The following is a 14,999-nucleotide window of genomic DNA, read 5'->3' as shown; positions in this document are numbered from 1 at the left end:
CCAACACCATCTATAGAAGACCAACCAACACATTTACTTTCCCTATTTGGAGAGCTTTGCTGCACATTAGCCCAATCTAAAGTTCTAGGCAGAAGATTCCTAATGGACAGACTCGTGCACACTGGCTATTCAACCCAAAAAAAAAACGGCACCTCATCCCACATGCCTGATGTTATAACACCCACACGAATCCAACATCACCTTACACCATCATGCCACTACTTGGCCAATTCAGAGATACAAGAAACCCCAGCCTCGTGCTCCTACACATTACAGCACAACTACGAAACCCAAATGTTTGTGTTGGCTTTCCCAGCAAATGCCTAGGCTTTAGCTCAGCAGGCTAGCACAGACCCAGCAACTCCGAGCCAAATTGACCACGGAGATAGATAGATAAAAACATCAAATGTCATAGCAGACCTGGCAAAAAGCACATGTGCCTTCACACTGGAGATCAGGGTTCAATCTTCCCTTTAAGAATCAACTATATGTTTGCATTTGTTGCACATCCATACACCAAATTACTTTCATCTAACTGTACCCAGAAATGAAAGAGGTGAGCCAATAGCCAGCTAGACTGTTACTTGCCTGAGCATTTTCTACATTGAATCCATGCTTCTGAGGCTCTCATCTGCCTCACTGAGCTTACGTGTGTAAAACTACTGGGGAGGGGTGCAAGGACTCTTATCCCTGAGATACTTAGAGGAAGTCGAAAAGTGTACAGTACTTAATTTCACTCAGCAAAATGCCTTAAGAGGTACTTTGGACTACTGCCCTGAATATCCCTAAACCCACTAACTCCAATCCCAAACCATATTCACCTCCCAGTTTAAGTATCCACACTCCACTAGCTGAAATCACACACCTTCTAGAGAAAATCTGCTCGAACTAGTCATGCACAGGCATTGCCGTTTGAAGATTTGTACAGCGCGTTTCTCAATTACAACCAAAACCTCATCCTTGCTTGCATTTGCTGACCCAAAAAGACTGAAAAGTCATGGTTGGAGATTTGACCTTGGGGGTATTTTTTTTGTTGCAAAAACAGGACACCCCCACATATAGGCCAACATGCTTCCTAGAGCAAAGACATTTGTCTAATTTACGAACTACATGGCATAAGGCCAATAAATATGAATTTTAACTGTGTTCCAAGATCCCCAAATAGGCTTGGCTGATTCTCAATGACATGTCAAAAATGAAAAGGAAAGAACAGAACATGACAAAAGATAAATGGGAGAAACAAAAAGGCTGTTGAAAATATTGACCTACATATTTTTTTACCTTTATTTAACTAGGCAAGTCAGTTAAGATAAAATTCTTATTTACAATGACGGCCTACCAAAAGTCCTCCTGTGGGGATGGGGGCTGGAATTAAAATTAAAATATAGGACAAAACACACATCACGACAAGATAGACAACACTACATAAAGAGAGACCTAAGACGACAACATGGCATGGCAGCAACACAACATGACAACATATTAATTTAGGGTTGATGGAAAATGAATTCAAACCCGTTCTCATCTCAAATTACCCACTTGATTGCTGCAATTGTTAGACTAAAGAGCACATTCTCTGTCCAAGACACATGGATGCAAAATTTAGAGAGAGTACCAATGGACACACCACTATTGAGGTTATCTGAGTGAGCTTTCTCTGAAAACAGTTTACTGTAAAATAAGTACATGTGATTGTACAGCAAGGCAAACTACAAACTACAATTCGCGTACTACTAAACTGTTTTTTCAACCCACAATGGCGGAAGGAGAAGATATCGATTTGGTCGAGGATATAATTATAACGCCATTCTCAAGACAAACTTTTCAAGAAAAGTTAGACATTGTCAGGAGAGGTAGACGCCGACGCTACAAAGCTGACGCTACAAAGACAGGCTCCGAGAAGCACTGCAAACTGTACTGCTGGGAATGCCTATTATTTGCAAGTGATCGATTTGGTGTTTGGAGCCACACTGGCTTTGTAAACCTGAGTTCTCTAACCAAGGCAGCAACGAGACACCAAAGTACGGCTGGGCACTTACAAACAATGGTGCTTTTGAAAACTTTTGGGGACACCCGAGTGGATCTACAGCTCAACGAACAAGCGCGCAGGGCAACGAAGCTGCACAATGAAAAGGTATTGTACTCTTCCACTGCAATTCTCTGAATAAAAATGTCAATTTCAAGGTGACGCAATGCCTGGTTATACTGCGTTTGTCTAAATGTATAGTGTCTAGAGCCATGGCATCATAATGATGGTAATAAGAGGTGGATTAATTCAGGTGGGACTGTGTAGGATTTCACTGAAGGCCCAGGCCCCAGAACCATGGCACGCTACTGTTCAAACTGTACTTCCTTCAGATTTAAATATTACAAATCAATCTAAAACAGTTTGACAGACTGTCATAGCTCCAATTAAAAAGGTAAAAAATTGTTTTTAATTACATTCCTTTTTTTTTTTACATGTTGGAGTTGCAAAAAAATTGTTTTATATCAAAATGGAGTCATGGGCCAAAAAACTTTGGGAACCCCTGGTGTAAGTGGTGACGAATAAATCATATCAAAGTAATCGACTATGTGGTCGTGACAGTGTAGCCAAACTGACATTTTTCATTAAGATGAAAGTTTTCTTGTGAAAAACCTTTTAAGGCGACTGCATGAATGAAAATATGAATTGGCCTGAATAAATTCAAAACCCTACCTACATACTCAATCCGGTTGCCCATTAAACCTGTGCTAAATGAAAGTAGGCTATTCTCAAATAAATGATTGACTATTTAAGAGTGAAACGTTTGTGGCTGTGTGGTTATGACACTGTGGATCCAACACACTTCTTTATAACTGTACAGACATCCTGTCAGCATATGCGTATGTCGCACATCTCTACTGCACTGGAGAGGCTTTTGAACGTAAACTAAACATTTTTATCAAAATGCGATCTGGAACATGTGAACTTTTATGTGCCTTAATAAAAAAACGCGTATATGCCATCTGTAAATACGAACAAAATTGTTAATACGAGCCAAGTTGGTTTCGAGCCAACCTTCCCGCTAGCCTCGTTTGGCTGAGATAATGGATGAGCTAGACCTGCTGAGAGATGAGTTGGATGTAGCATCTTCTGTCTATAACATGACCTGGTCAGTATGTGTAGGTAATCCTTTCTAACGCAGCTTTTTTGAAAGATATCACAAAGAACTTCAAGCGTGTTACTAATGATTTCCACTTTCTGGAGGATGATCATTCTGGCTCTCTGACTCAAATCAGACAATGAGGAAATTCCCGATTTAGGTGCAAAAGAGATACTGAACCAGACATTGTAGAGTCTTCTGAACCAGACATTGTAGAGTCTTCTGATGACAGTGATGGGGAATTAACGCCGACCAACAGTGTTGTTGTCACGGAAGAGGTTGACCGAGTTGAAACCAGTGGAATGCTCAGTGGAAGCAGAGTATGATAGCCGAGGAGATTGGGGAGTGTCGAAAACAGAACACAGAAGGTTGTTGCATAAAACTCCGGATTACATCTTCAAACTAAGGAAAATCACAGCATCCGTGACAGAGAGGGAGACGCCGTCATCCATGTATATGGGTAAGAGTCTAGCTAGCTACATTTTCAATTATTATACATTTCAAATTGTCAGAAAGCTAACATTGCACCTCGTTGGTTAGCTACCTGCAGAGACTAATGTGAAGAACAACTTGACCTGCACCTAAGTCAAATTGGGATATAACGTTAGGCCAACGAGACAGTGTCCAAGTTCTAAAATTGTCCTGCTTTTCATCACGCTCGCAACCGTAAGCTATTTTCTGTAAATAGCTCGCCATTAACTTGTAAATAATGATCTTGACAAAAGTGAAGACGCTGTCAGCTATGATATGGTCATTATTTGACCTGGCTAGCCAGCTAACAAACTAGAAACTAAACAAAACATTGTTTAGAAAGTTTACTTTAGTTACCTGGTTTGCTAGATTGACACATACTAAATGTATTTTTAAACAGATGAGTTTTGATGATAAAATACAACACTTATGATATTTTGGACCACCAGTCTGCTGATTTCATGTTGGATGACAATAGATCACTGCGACAACTGTCTACAGACATTTCGATAGACATAGTATAAACCAGCCTTTAGTGTTGAAATCTTTGGTTGTTTAGTACACTACCATACTCACTCTGTTTAGCACATGGCTTCACAGGGCTCCCGAGTGGCGCAGCGGTCTATGGCACAGCATCTCAGTGCTAGAGGGGTCACTACAGACCCTGGTTCAATTCCAGTGTCACATCCAGCCATGATTGGGAGTCCAATTGGCCCAGCATCGTCCGGGTTAGGGTTTGGCCGGGGTAGGCCGTCATTGTAAATAAGAATGTGTTCTTAACCTCTAGTGTCGAGCAATCCCGTGTCCGGGAGCGTAATCATAGCCTCAAGCTCATTAGCATAACACAACATTAACTATTCATGAAAATCGCAAATGAAATGGAATAAATATATTGGCTCACAAGCTTAGCCTTTTGTTAACAACACTGTCATCTCAAATTTTCAAAATATGCTTTTCAACCATAGCTACACAAGCAAGAGTATTGATAGCTAGCATAGCATTAAGCCTAGCATTCAGCAGGCAACATTTTCACAAAAACAAGAAAAGCATTCAAATAAAATAATTTACCTTTGAAGAACTTCAGATGTTTTCAATGAGGAGACTCTCAGTTAGATAGCAAATGTTCAGTTTTGTTCATCACGTTTGGCTAAGAAAAAACCCTGAAAATTCAGTCATTACAACGGCAAACTTTTTTCCAAATTAACTCCATAATATCGACAGAAACATGGCAAACGTTGTTTAGAATCAATCCTCAAGGTGTTTTTCACATATCTATTCGATGATAAATCATTCGTGGCAGTTGCCCTTCTCCTCTGAACCTAATGGAAAAGTGGACGCAGCTGGAGATTGCGCAATAACTTCGACGGAGGACCCCAAGAGGACACCTGGTAAATGTAGTCTCTTATGGTCAATCTTCCAATGATATGCCTACAAATACGTCACAATGCTGCAGACACCTTGTGGGAAACAACAGAAAGTGTAGGCTCATTCCTGGCGCATTCACAGCCATATAAGGAGACATTGGAACACAGCGCATTCAAAATCTGGGACATTTCCTGTATGAAATGTCATCTTGGTTTCGCCTGTAGCATTAGTTCTGGGGCACTCACAGACAATATCTTTGCAGTTTTGGAAACGTCAGATTGTTTTCTTTCCAAAGCTGTCAATTATATGCATAGTCGAGCATCTTTTCGTGACAAACCTGTCACAAACGCACACATTGGCTTGTTCAGGCTTCCATTTCTTTGGAACCAATTGCTTTTTCAAAAAATATATAGATGGTGGGGTGATTGATCAGGTAACCTAGGCAAGTCAGTTAAGAACAAATTCTTATTTACAATGACGGCCTACACCGGTCAAACCCGGATGACGCTGGGCCAATTTTGTGCCGCCCTATGGGACTCCCAATCACGGCCGGTTGTGATTCAGCCTGGATGAAACTCCAGAGCCTGTACTGTATGACAAAGGGATTAATCAGTTGTAAAATGACTGTTCTCTCTGCAAACGACAGGCAAGCGGTACCAGAGCACCAAGTCTAGTTCCAAAAGACTTCTAAACAGCTTCTACCCCCAAGCCATAAGACTCCTGAACACCTAATCAAATGGCTACCCAGACTATTTGCATTGCCCCCCCCCCTTTTACACCGCTGCTACTCTCTGTTGTTATCACCTATGCATAGTCACTTTAATAACTCTACCGACATGTATATATTATCTAAACTAACCGGTGCCCTGCACATTGACTCTGTACCGGTACCCCCTGTATATAGTCTCGCTATTGTTATTTTACTGCTGCTCTATGGAAGCCTGTTTAATTGTCCCTTTTATATCACATAACAAATTGGCCAGTGGTAACTAGTGTTCATTTTTTTGTGTAACATTTCTATTGTTGATTCAGGAGTTAAATTAACACAAAAAAACTTGTGTTAATAACCAGAGTTTAACCAAAACCATATCCCATCAGTCATATTTCCCAGCATACTCTTTTGAAGGATGATTTATAGAAAAAACAAATCGATATCTGTTTTTGCATGTACATTGATTGATTAATTAATTAAAGGTACACTATGGGATTTTGGCAATAAAGCCTCTTTATCTACTTCCTCAGAGTCAGATGAACTCATGGATAAAAATGTTATGTCTCTGCATCCAGTACGAAGGAAGTTAGAGGAAGTTTTGCAAGCCAATGCTAACTAGCATTAGCACAATGACTGGAAATCTATCTAGCATGTTAGCAATTACCAGACTTTCAGACTTTCAGTCATTACGCTAATGTTAGTTAGTTACTAACTAGCGTTAGCGCAATTGCTTTCTTCATACTGCACACAGACACATAAAAATGGTATCCACAAGTTCATCAGAATCTGAGGAAGTAGATAACGGGCTTCATTGCCAAAAATTCAAAATGTTGGATATCCCCACTCTGGCTGGATACTAATATTTATGTACACACCACTTAGCCAGCCAGCATAATGTGACTTAATGATACACATTCACTTAGGATCTCGCTAGGTGAAGGTCACAGAACTGAACATTCATGAATGCAACAACCATGTCTTTCACTAGCAAACACAGTCATGGGTTGTACTGGTAGCTCTAAAATTCAAAACTCGAAAGGCACTCTAGGAAATGTGCAAATAAGGTTCTACAGCACGTGTCAAACTCATTCCACCAAGGCCGAGTGCCTGCTGGTTTTCATTCCTCCCTTGTACTCAATTGATTAATTAAGGTCACTAATTAAAGAACTCCCCTCACCTCATTATCTCGGTCTTAATTGAAAGGAAAAAAAACTGCAGACACTAGGCCCTCCATGGAATGACTTTGACACCCCTGCCCTAGTGTTAAAACAACACCTAGAAAACGAGACCTAACAAAATTTTAAGAACCATCTGAGTCCCGCAAATAACAATAAAAGGTTTTTCGTAGAATCTTTCATGATGGTTAATTGAAACTCTTGATTTTTGTATGATTCGTCAAAGACCCATCCCATTTAAGGTTCCTCAGAAAACCTCATGGTTCACCTACGGTAGGGTTTCCCAACTGGCGGCCTGCGGTCCAAGATTGGTCCGCAGGTGATTTTATTTGGCCCACCAAGCTTTATGAGCTCCTCACAAAAAAATAGATATACCGTATGTTTTTAAAAAAAAAACTTGGTGGGCTGAAAAAACACCAGCAAATCAGCTAGAAGTGATTTTTATTTTGGAAATCTGTTCCAAAGTATCCCCACGCATAATAGAGAGATATACACTGAGTATACAAAACATTAAGAATACCTGCTTTTTCCATCACAGACTGACCAGGTGAAAGATATGATCCCTTATTGATGTAACTTGTGAAATCCTCTTCAATCAGTGTAGATTAAGGGGAGGAGACAGGTTAAAGAGGGATTTTTAAGCTTTGAGACAATTGAGACATGGATTGTGTATGTGTGCCATTCAGAGGGTGAATGGGCAAGACAAAATATTTAAGTGCCTTTTGAACAGGGTATGGTAGTAGATGCTAGGCATACCGGTTTGTCAAGACCTGCAAACACTGCTGGCTTTTTCACACTTTGGAGTCAGTCAACATGGGCCAGCATCCCTGTGGAACGCTTTCAACACCTTGTAGAGTCCATGCCCCTACAAGCTGTTCTGAAGGGGTGGGGGTATACTCAGTGTATGTGAGCATATACAAAATGTAAGCAAGGTTGGAAATTATGTTATAGTCAAATATTATCTGTTTGGGTTTTCTTTTTGCAGTCAATTTGCAATCTATAAATAATGTTTTATTATGTTCCGGCCCTCTGACCATCTGCTCAAGAAAAAAACTACATTTGTCCCGCGGCTGAAATTTGGTTGATGATCCTGGCCTATGGTATTGCTCTGAAGAACCTTATTTGGTTCCAACTGGAACATGTTTTTTTGAAAGAGTGGAATGATGAAAACCCTGTCAAACTGCAGTAACATTGTACTTGTTCATATGAATTCTAGTTTAAAACTAGACTAACAGACAGAGACAACTGCAATTGGACAATATAACTAACATGGCTGAACTTGCTCTATTTAGGGTTGCATCTGTAGAAGAATAAACTCCTCTCCATGGTGAAGGAAGTTTCTGATGAACTCCACCAACGCCGTGGATCCGAGACAAGGCTTTGTTGAATCTAGCTTCGACTACATTGATTCGGTCAATAGGTGAAATAATGGGTCAATACTTTAAAAAAATGTACATTTTGAAACACCCACCGTGTACCTATGTTTGTCCTCTGTAGTTGCGTGCCTTTTTTTGCTGAAATCCATACTTTTGAGTTGCCATTTTTGAGCAACAGCAATGAGAAAACAGTCAACGGTTGTCTTTTGTTAACGTTTAATAGAAAAAGTATGAATTTCAGCAAATAAAGAAAGGCACGCAAATACAAAGGACAAACATAGGTAAAATATGGGCATTTCACAATACTTCAAATATATATATCGACCTTGGGCGATCAATGTAGTCAGAGCTAGATTCCACAAAACCTGGTCTCGACTCCAATGCTGTTGTTGAAGTTCATCATAAACTTCCTTCATCATGAAGTGGAATTTAGTCCGCAGATGCATCTGTAATTAAAAAGTTACACACACAGTTTTCCATGTCATTACTATTATGTTGATTGATTTTCCAGTTAATCATTTTGGATTGAAAATGTCTAGGTGGCTTAAGCCAGCCGATGTTACTGGTTCGTTTACCTTGGCAGAGTAGGCTCTATTCAGCTGCGATTTTTATCAGTAAACCAGTTGCTGAGATTTGACATATTTCAGTTTTTTTTATGGCATACACCATGTCATATTGGTAATGTTTTGATGTAGCTGCTGCAACTTTTCTGTTAATTGTTTTTGCTTGTGTCTGTAGGAAGTGATGTGTTATCATGTTTGCTAAATAAATACTGTTCGAAAGTGAAGAGCGAGTTTTGCATTCTTTAGTGCGTAGTGCCAAGCCGCGCAACCTCTGATTTCCGCGAATCTGATTGCCCGACACGCACAGAACCTGCCACACTCCGATGTGAAGCATAGATTCATTGTGCACAAGGTGACAAATTGTGTAAATTATTGTAGAAAATATGACTAGCTCTTAACGCTTTTGCAACAATATTTTTTATTAAACCAAATCAAAAAGTGGTGGGGTGCTGCCCCACTTGAGTGAAAAGTGCTGTGGAAAATGCTAGTTAACCACACGTTTGCCGGTGGCTCTAAATTAACAAAATATAATAACACATAAGCACATACAATTTCAGAAGATGGACAGAAAAATGAATACCCATTGCATTAATAAATGAATTATGTACACAACAATAAGATAGCATTGTGGTATATTGAAATAAAATAAATATGACGCTCAAAAGTAACAAATCTATAATTTGAACCCGTTATTAAGGATTCAGTAGATAACGTTAGACCTCAAATAGCAGTGTAGCATCTTACAATATTACAAGTTAAACCAACCTAATTTTCGTGTTGTCACCTACCTCTCGTGCAAATTTTACCGCACAGACTGTCAGAAAAGTTCCAATGGTCAGTTAGAAAAACCAAATTCATCAGGAACATTGACATGCAGTTTCTGTCCTTCGTTCAGCAACCAACTGTGTCGACGTTTTCGTCAAGCGCGCACGACAAGAAAGCAGAGGAGATTGAACAGTGTGTCCGAAAATACTCAGATATAACTGATATAGCCTGTACGGAATACATATTAGGAACTCCGTCATTCCTCCTCAACGCGCACCCCTCCCCTAGCCAAATATCAACCCTGCACTAGTCAAGTGTGATGTATTGTTGTCTCTATCTTCTTGCCATTTGTGCTGTTGGTTATGCCATGTTGTGTTGCTATTATGTTGTCATGTTGTGTTACTACCATGCTGTGTTGTCATGTATTGCCACCATTCTATGTTGTCTTACAGTAGGTCTCTCTTTATGTAGTGTTGTGTTGTCTCACTTTTTGTGATGTGTTTTGTCCTATATTTTTATTTTATTTATTTTTTATCCCAGCCACCGTCCCTGCAGGAGGATTTTGCCTTTTGGTAGGCTGTCATTGTAAATACGAATTTGTACTTAACTGACTTGCCTAGTTAAATAAACATGAAATAAAATAAAACGTGTAACCCCTCCTTTTGTTCTTCTGCAGTAGGGTTTTAGGGTGTACTTCATCCCACTACTGGATTCAAAGTGAAAAGAAAACCATACTTGATTGGGATAACTAACTTACTCCTCACAACTAAAATAGTCAACAACAAAAATCACTAAACAAAGCAAAACATACTCCCACTTCTTCTGTCCTTCAAAGTTCCATATCTCCCCACTCAGGCTCTGGGGCCTGAGATGGTAGTGTGGCTCGTGACAGCCTTTCATGTTGCTCCGCCGCATCCACAACGATGTCCATCTTTCCAGACTTTTTCCACTTTGGCAGATCAACATAGCTAAAGAGTAAAAGTCCACCTTCTTAACCTGTAGAATATCTGGGTCCGTCTGAAGAGAGGCAACATGTGCCTCATGATGTGAAAGCCTATTCTCCACCATAGGCTCTCAGGACCATCCGCTCCCTCAACCCTCTTGACAGCTGCTGCATATGAGATGTTCTGTTTGGCCCGGAATTTAGCCAACTCATTTTCCTTCACCCCTCATAGGGCATATTAAAGATGAAGCAACATGGTGCCCACCACAATTGCAACATTTCACACAATCAAAATTCAAACCACAGTCAACGTAATCTTCTCCACAACTTTCACACCTTGGCTTCTTTCTTCTAAAGACACTTTCCATACGTCCAAAGGCACTTCAGCGATCACACTACTGCAATCTTGGGACAAACGGTCTTACACAGTAATTCATATACCCCAACTTCATCTGGGTAGGGATGGACTCAAAAAAACAAAAGAACAGATACTCTTCACTTTCTCTTCAATAACTACACTATTCATTAGACGTGCATCATTCACTCCAGGGATATTTTTCATTTTCATCACATTGACTTCCCACAAAATGCCAGATATCACCCCATTGAGGGATGCTCTGCTCCAGAGATCCACGCACGACATGGCAACCTTCTCGAATCAGGTGCGAAGCAACATCAGCTCTTTCTGTTCCTCAGAAGTACACAATATTGTAAAAGGTACATTTCTCATAATCCTCACTGCATTTACTTTACCCATCACTCTTTCCAACAGTCTGGTTATTTCAAATGGATTCTTCAGATTTGGCAACTCAAACCACTCCTCAAAAAAGTGAACTCCTACAAGATAAGAGGGGACATTCACAGAACTGGGTGTTATGTTTCTCAATGCTACTTTGCTCCATTTCTTTGGACCGTAGTCCAATCTTCCTCGCTTTCACCACCGGTATGTCTAAGATCCACGCCTGCTCCTGCTTCCTCCATCTTCCCTCAATCGTCACCCCTCCTCCTCAACCCCCACCCCTCCCCTAGACATGTATTAGCACTAGTCAAGCGTCATCCCAACTCCTCATCCCTCACCCCTGTATTGGTCAGTTATCACCCCTGCTCTAGCCAAGACTCAGTTCTTCATTTTATCCCCTACCCTTGCACTCTTTAATTCACAATTTCCGAAAATACATTCTTAGAGCAGATTATTTCATTTCTCTGTGGATCCCAAAAAACATTGGGAAAGGCATTGGAAAAACCTATTCATCCATCTAAGAACATAAGTAAAAAAACAAAAAACACACAAAAAACATTGTATAGCCTCCCGAGTGGTCGCAGTGGTCTAAGACACTGCATTGCAGTGCTAGAGGCATCACTACAGATCCAGATTCGATCCTGGTTTGTGTCGCAGCCAGCCGTGACCGGGAGACCCATGAGGTGCTGCACAATTGGCCCCGCGTCGTCTGGGTTAGGGGAGGGTTTGACCTGCAGGGAAGTCCTTGTCCCATCGCGCTCTAGTGACTCCTGTGGTGTCGCCAGTTTGACGGTGTTTCCTCCAACTCATTGGTGTGGCTGGCTTCTGGGTTAACCAAGCAGTGTGTTAAGAAGCAGTGCAGCTTGTCAGGGTTGTGTTTCAGAGGAAGAATGGCTCTCAACCTTCGCCTCTCCCGAGTCCATACCGGAGTTGCAGCGATGGGACAAGACTGTAACTACCAAATAGATATCATGGGTAAAATGGGTGAAAAATTGAGAAATAAATAAAAACATTGTATTATCTAGCTAGCTATCTACCTACAGTAGACCACTGTGTATAAGCTGCTAGCTAGCTAGATAACTTTACTCTACAGATAAGTGAATCAAATATAATCAGCTAGCTAACTTCCTATTAGCTAGCTATCTTGACGGATTTATTAAAAACACAAGCTCCAAATTCAATGTTTCAGCAAATCATTTGTTTATTTTTTTTATTCCTACAGGGGTCCTAAAAATGTAAATCAAATGGCTAAATTACACGTTTTATGATCATCTTAAAATAATTCCATATGTTAGTTTAGTAGATATTGCTATTTAAGGACTTGTACCAACAGGGGTTAAGGTCTTAATGTCCCCTAGAACAGTGGTTCCCAACCAGGGGGTACTTTAGAAGACTCATGAGATCATAGGCTTACTGGTAAAATGCACATGAGGCGGTACTCCAGGCAGAGCAAAATTCAGTTGTTGGTACAGTAACCGAAAAAGTTTGAGAACCACTGCCCTAGAACATACTGTATGAATGGTTAAACAATAAGCACACAATACAGAAGATGTTTAAGAAAATATATTGACAATTTTATTACAAAAGTGCCAGACTGTTGTAAAAGTGTTACACAACTTTAGATATACTATGCTGAGTTAAGTAATGTATTTCTACCGAAAATGCTAACATTAGCGTTTATTGGCAGTGACTTATCTACCGAAACCAAACTGTTTAACAACACAGGGTGAGACCCAGATGCAGACACAGGAGGCAGGAAGTTAGAATCTCTGATATTTATTAGAATACAAGGGGCAGGCAATAGGCAGGTCGAGAACAGGCAGAAGTTCATTAACCAGGTCAGAGTCCAAGAGGTACAGGGGGCAGGCAGGCTAGAGGTCAGGGCAGGCTGAATGGTCAGGAAGGCGTGCTCAGTGTCAGGGCAGGCAGAACAGGTCAGAACCGGGAGGGCTAGAAAACAGAGACTAGGAAAAACAGGAGCACGGAAAAACACATTGACAAGACAAGACGAATTGGCAACAGACAAACAGAGAGCACAGTTTTAAATACACTGGGGATAATGGGGAAGATGGGCGACACCTGGAGCTGGGTGGAGACAAGCACAAAGAGAGGTGAAACAGATCATGGTGTGACAACTGTGGATTGCAGTCACTCCTTAGAGCAGTCCATAGACTGCTTAAGACATAAGGAAACAAATAAATAATTTATTTCCAAAATATCCCACCATTTTTCATAAAATATGATTGCTTATGGGTACCTTTATATGTGTGTAAAATATTACTGTTCTGAGATGTATTAATAGATTTTAGATGTGTATGAACATTTGTTTTTTTGCCAAACACTATATATCCATTGTTTAGCTGGAATATAATGTTTGTGTTTGTATCCTGTTTATTTGACTGTGTGCAGTATTTGATATTATTGCTTTAAACATCCTCTGTTTTGTTCTCATTCATTTACCATTTTGAGACCTTAAAAAGCATCACGTACTGCTGAAATGTCAACGAATGCTATGTCCATCTTTCTGTGAGAAATTACACTGGTCACTCAAAACATTTACTGTATAAAGTATTTACAAAGTATAAATAGCCTTCAATTTAGATGAGGCCATGCAAAAATACTTTACTTATGATTAGTAAATGGTTTATAAGGACCTATATTAAACTTCATCTTCATTATTACATACTTTAAAAGTTGTTTATAAATGTGTGAACTAGCTTACTCACATTAATAAATGTGGGAGTACTGATTAAAAAATGATAAATTAACGATGTATTTATTCCTTATAAATTCTTTATTAAGTGGAGTTATTATTAGTGCTACCTTATTTTTCGATAACGTTTCATTTGAATAGTCCATTTGTAGATGTTCTAGTACAGACTATCTACTAACCATAACCCTAAACTTAGCAAGCAGTTTCACCCTCCTAACCACCACTTTCAGAACCACTGGGACTCATTGCAGGACATCATTAGCAGGACGTCGTTGAGGGCCATGTAAGGACTTTTTTAAAGATGTTCTGCAGACTTGTTGTACCAGTCGTCAGGATGTCAAGTGATGGTCCCAGTTGTCCCAAACCATTATAAGTCAAGTAATGACATGGTATGTTTTTTTTTGTTGAGGTACGTGGTAGGCTGTTCAGTTAAAATAGTGTCAAAATATTTTTTTTAAATGTACTTTTGCACTTTTCAATATGACCCCACCTTGTATTTGAACTTACAACTTCTGAATTTTGAGTACACTGATCTTTCCGCAACATCAAAGTCTTGAGGCATTATCAGAAGTCCCCTACACATTCAATTACATCTCTGCCCTTAGCAAAAGAGTGCCATCTGCATTGCTATTTTAATTATCAGTTAATTGGACTGTTCTCTCATTATTGATTTCATTAACTTTTTTTCTGTATAGTTGTCTAATGTTGGTGGGGCTAGACTGTAAACTCTCCTTCCAGACTCATATTAAGCATCTCCAATCCAAAATTAAATCTAGAATCGGCTTCCTACTTCGCAACAAAGCATCCTTCACTCACGCTGCCAAACATAACCTCGTAAACCTGACTATCCTGCTGATCCTCGACTTTGGTGATGTCATTTACAAAATAGCCTCCAACACTCTACTCAGCAAATTGGAAGCAGCCTATCACCGTGCCATCCGTTTTGTCACCAAAGCCCCATATACTACCCACCATTGAGACCTGTATGCTCTCGTTGGCTGGTCCTCGCTACATATTCGTCGCCAAACCCACTGGCCCAAAGTCTTTGCCCC

General features: G+C 40.1%; 1 protein-coding gene across 1 annotated transcript in view; it reads right to left on the bottom strand.

The window, feature by feature from the left end:
- The window catches only part of esr2a (estrogen receptor 2a), a 38,059-nt gene extending 28,343 nt beyond the window's left edge, over positions 1-9,716 (bottom strand). The window contains exon 1 of the mRNA XM_064925055.1: positions 9,576-9,716. The gene's annotated coding sequence lies outside the window, so the exon portion shown is untranslated. The remainder of the gene's footprint in view (positions 1-9,575) is intronic.
- Positions 9,717-14,999: the final 5,283 nt, after the last annotated feature.

Source organism: Oncorhynchus masou, chromosome 19, assembly GCF_036934945.1.
Source record: "Oncorhynchus masou masou isolate Uvic2021 chromosome 19, UVic_Omas_1.1, whole genome shotgun sequence".
Taxonomy (NCBI): Eukaryota; Metazoa; Chordata; class Actinopteri; order Salmoniformes; family Salmonidae; genus Oncorhynchus; species Oncorhynchus masou.
Note: the sequence above shows the minus strand (reverse complement) of the source record. Positions and strands in the feature narration are given on the sequence as shown.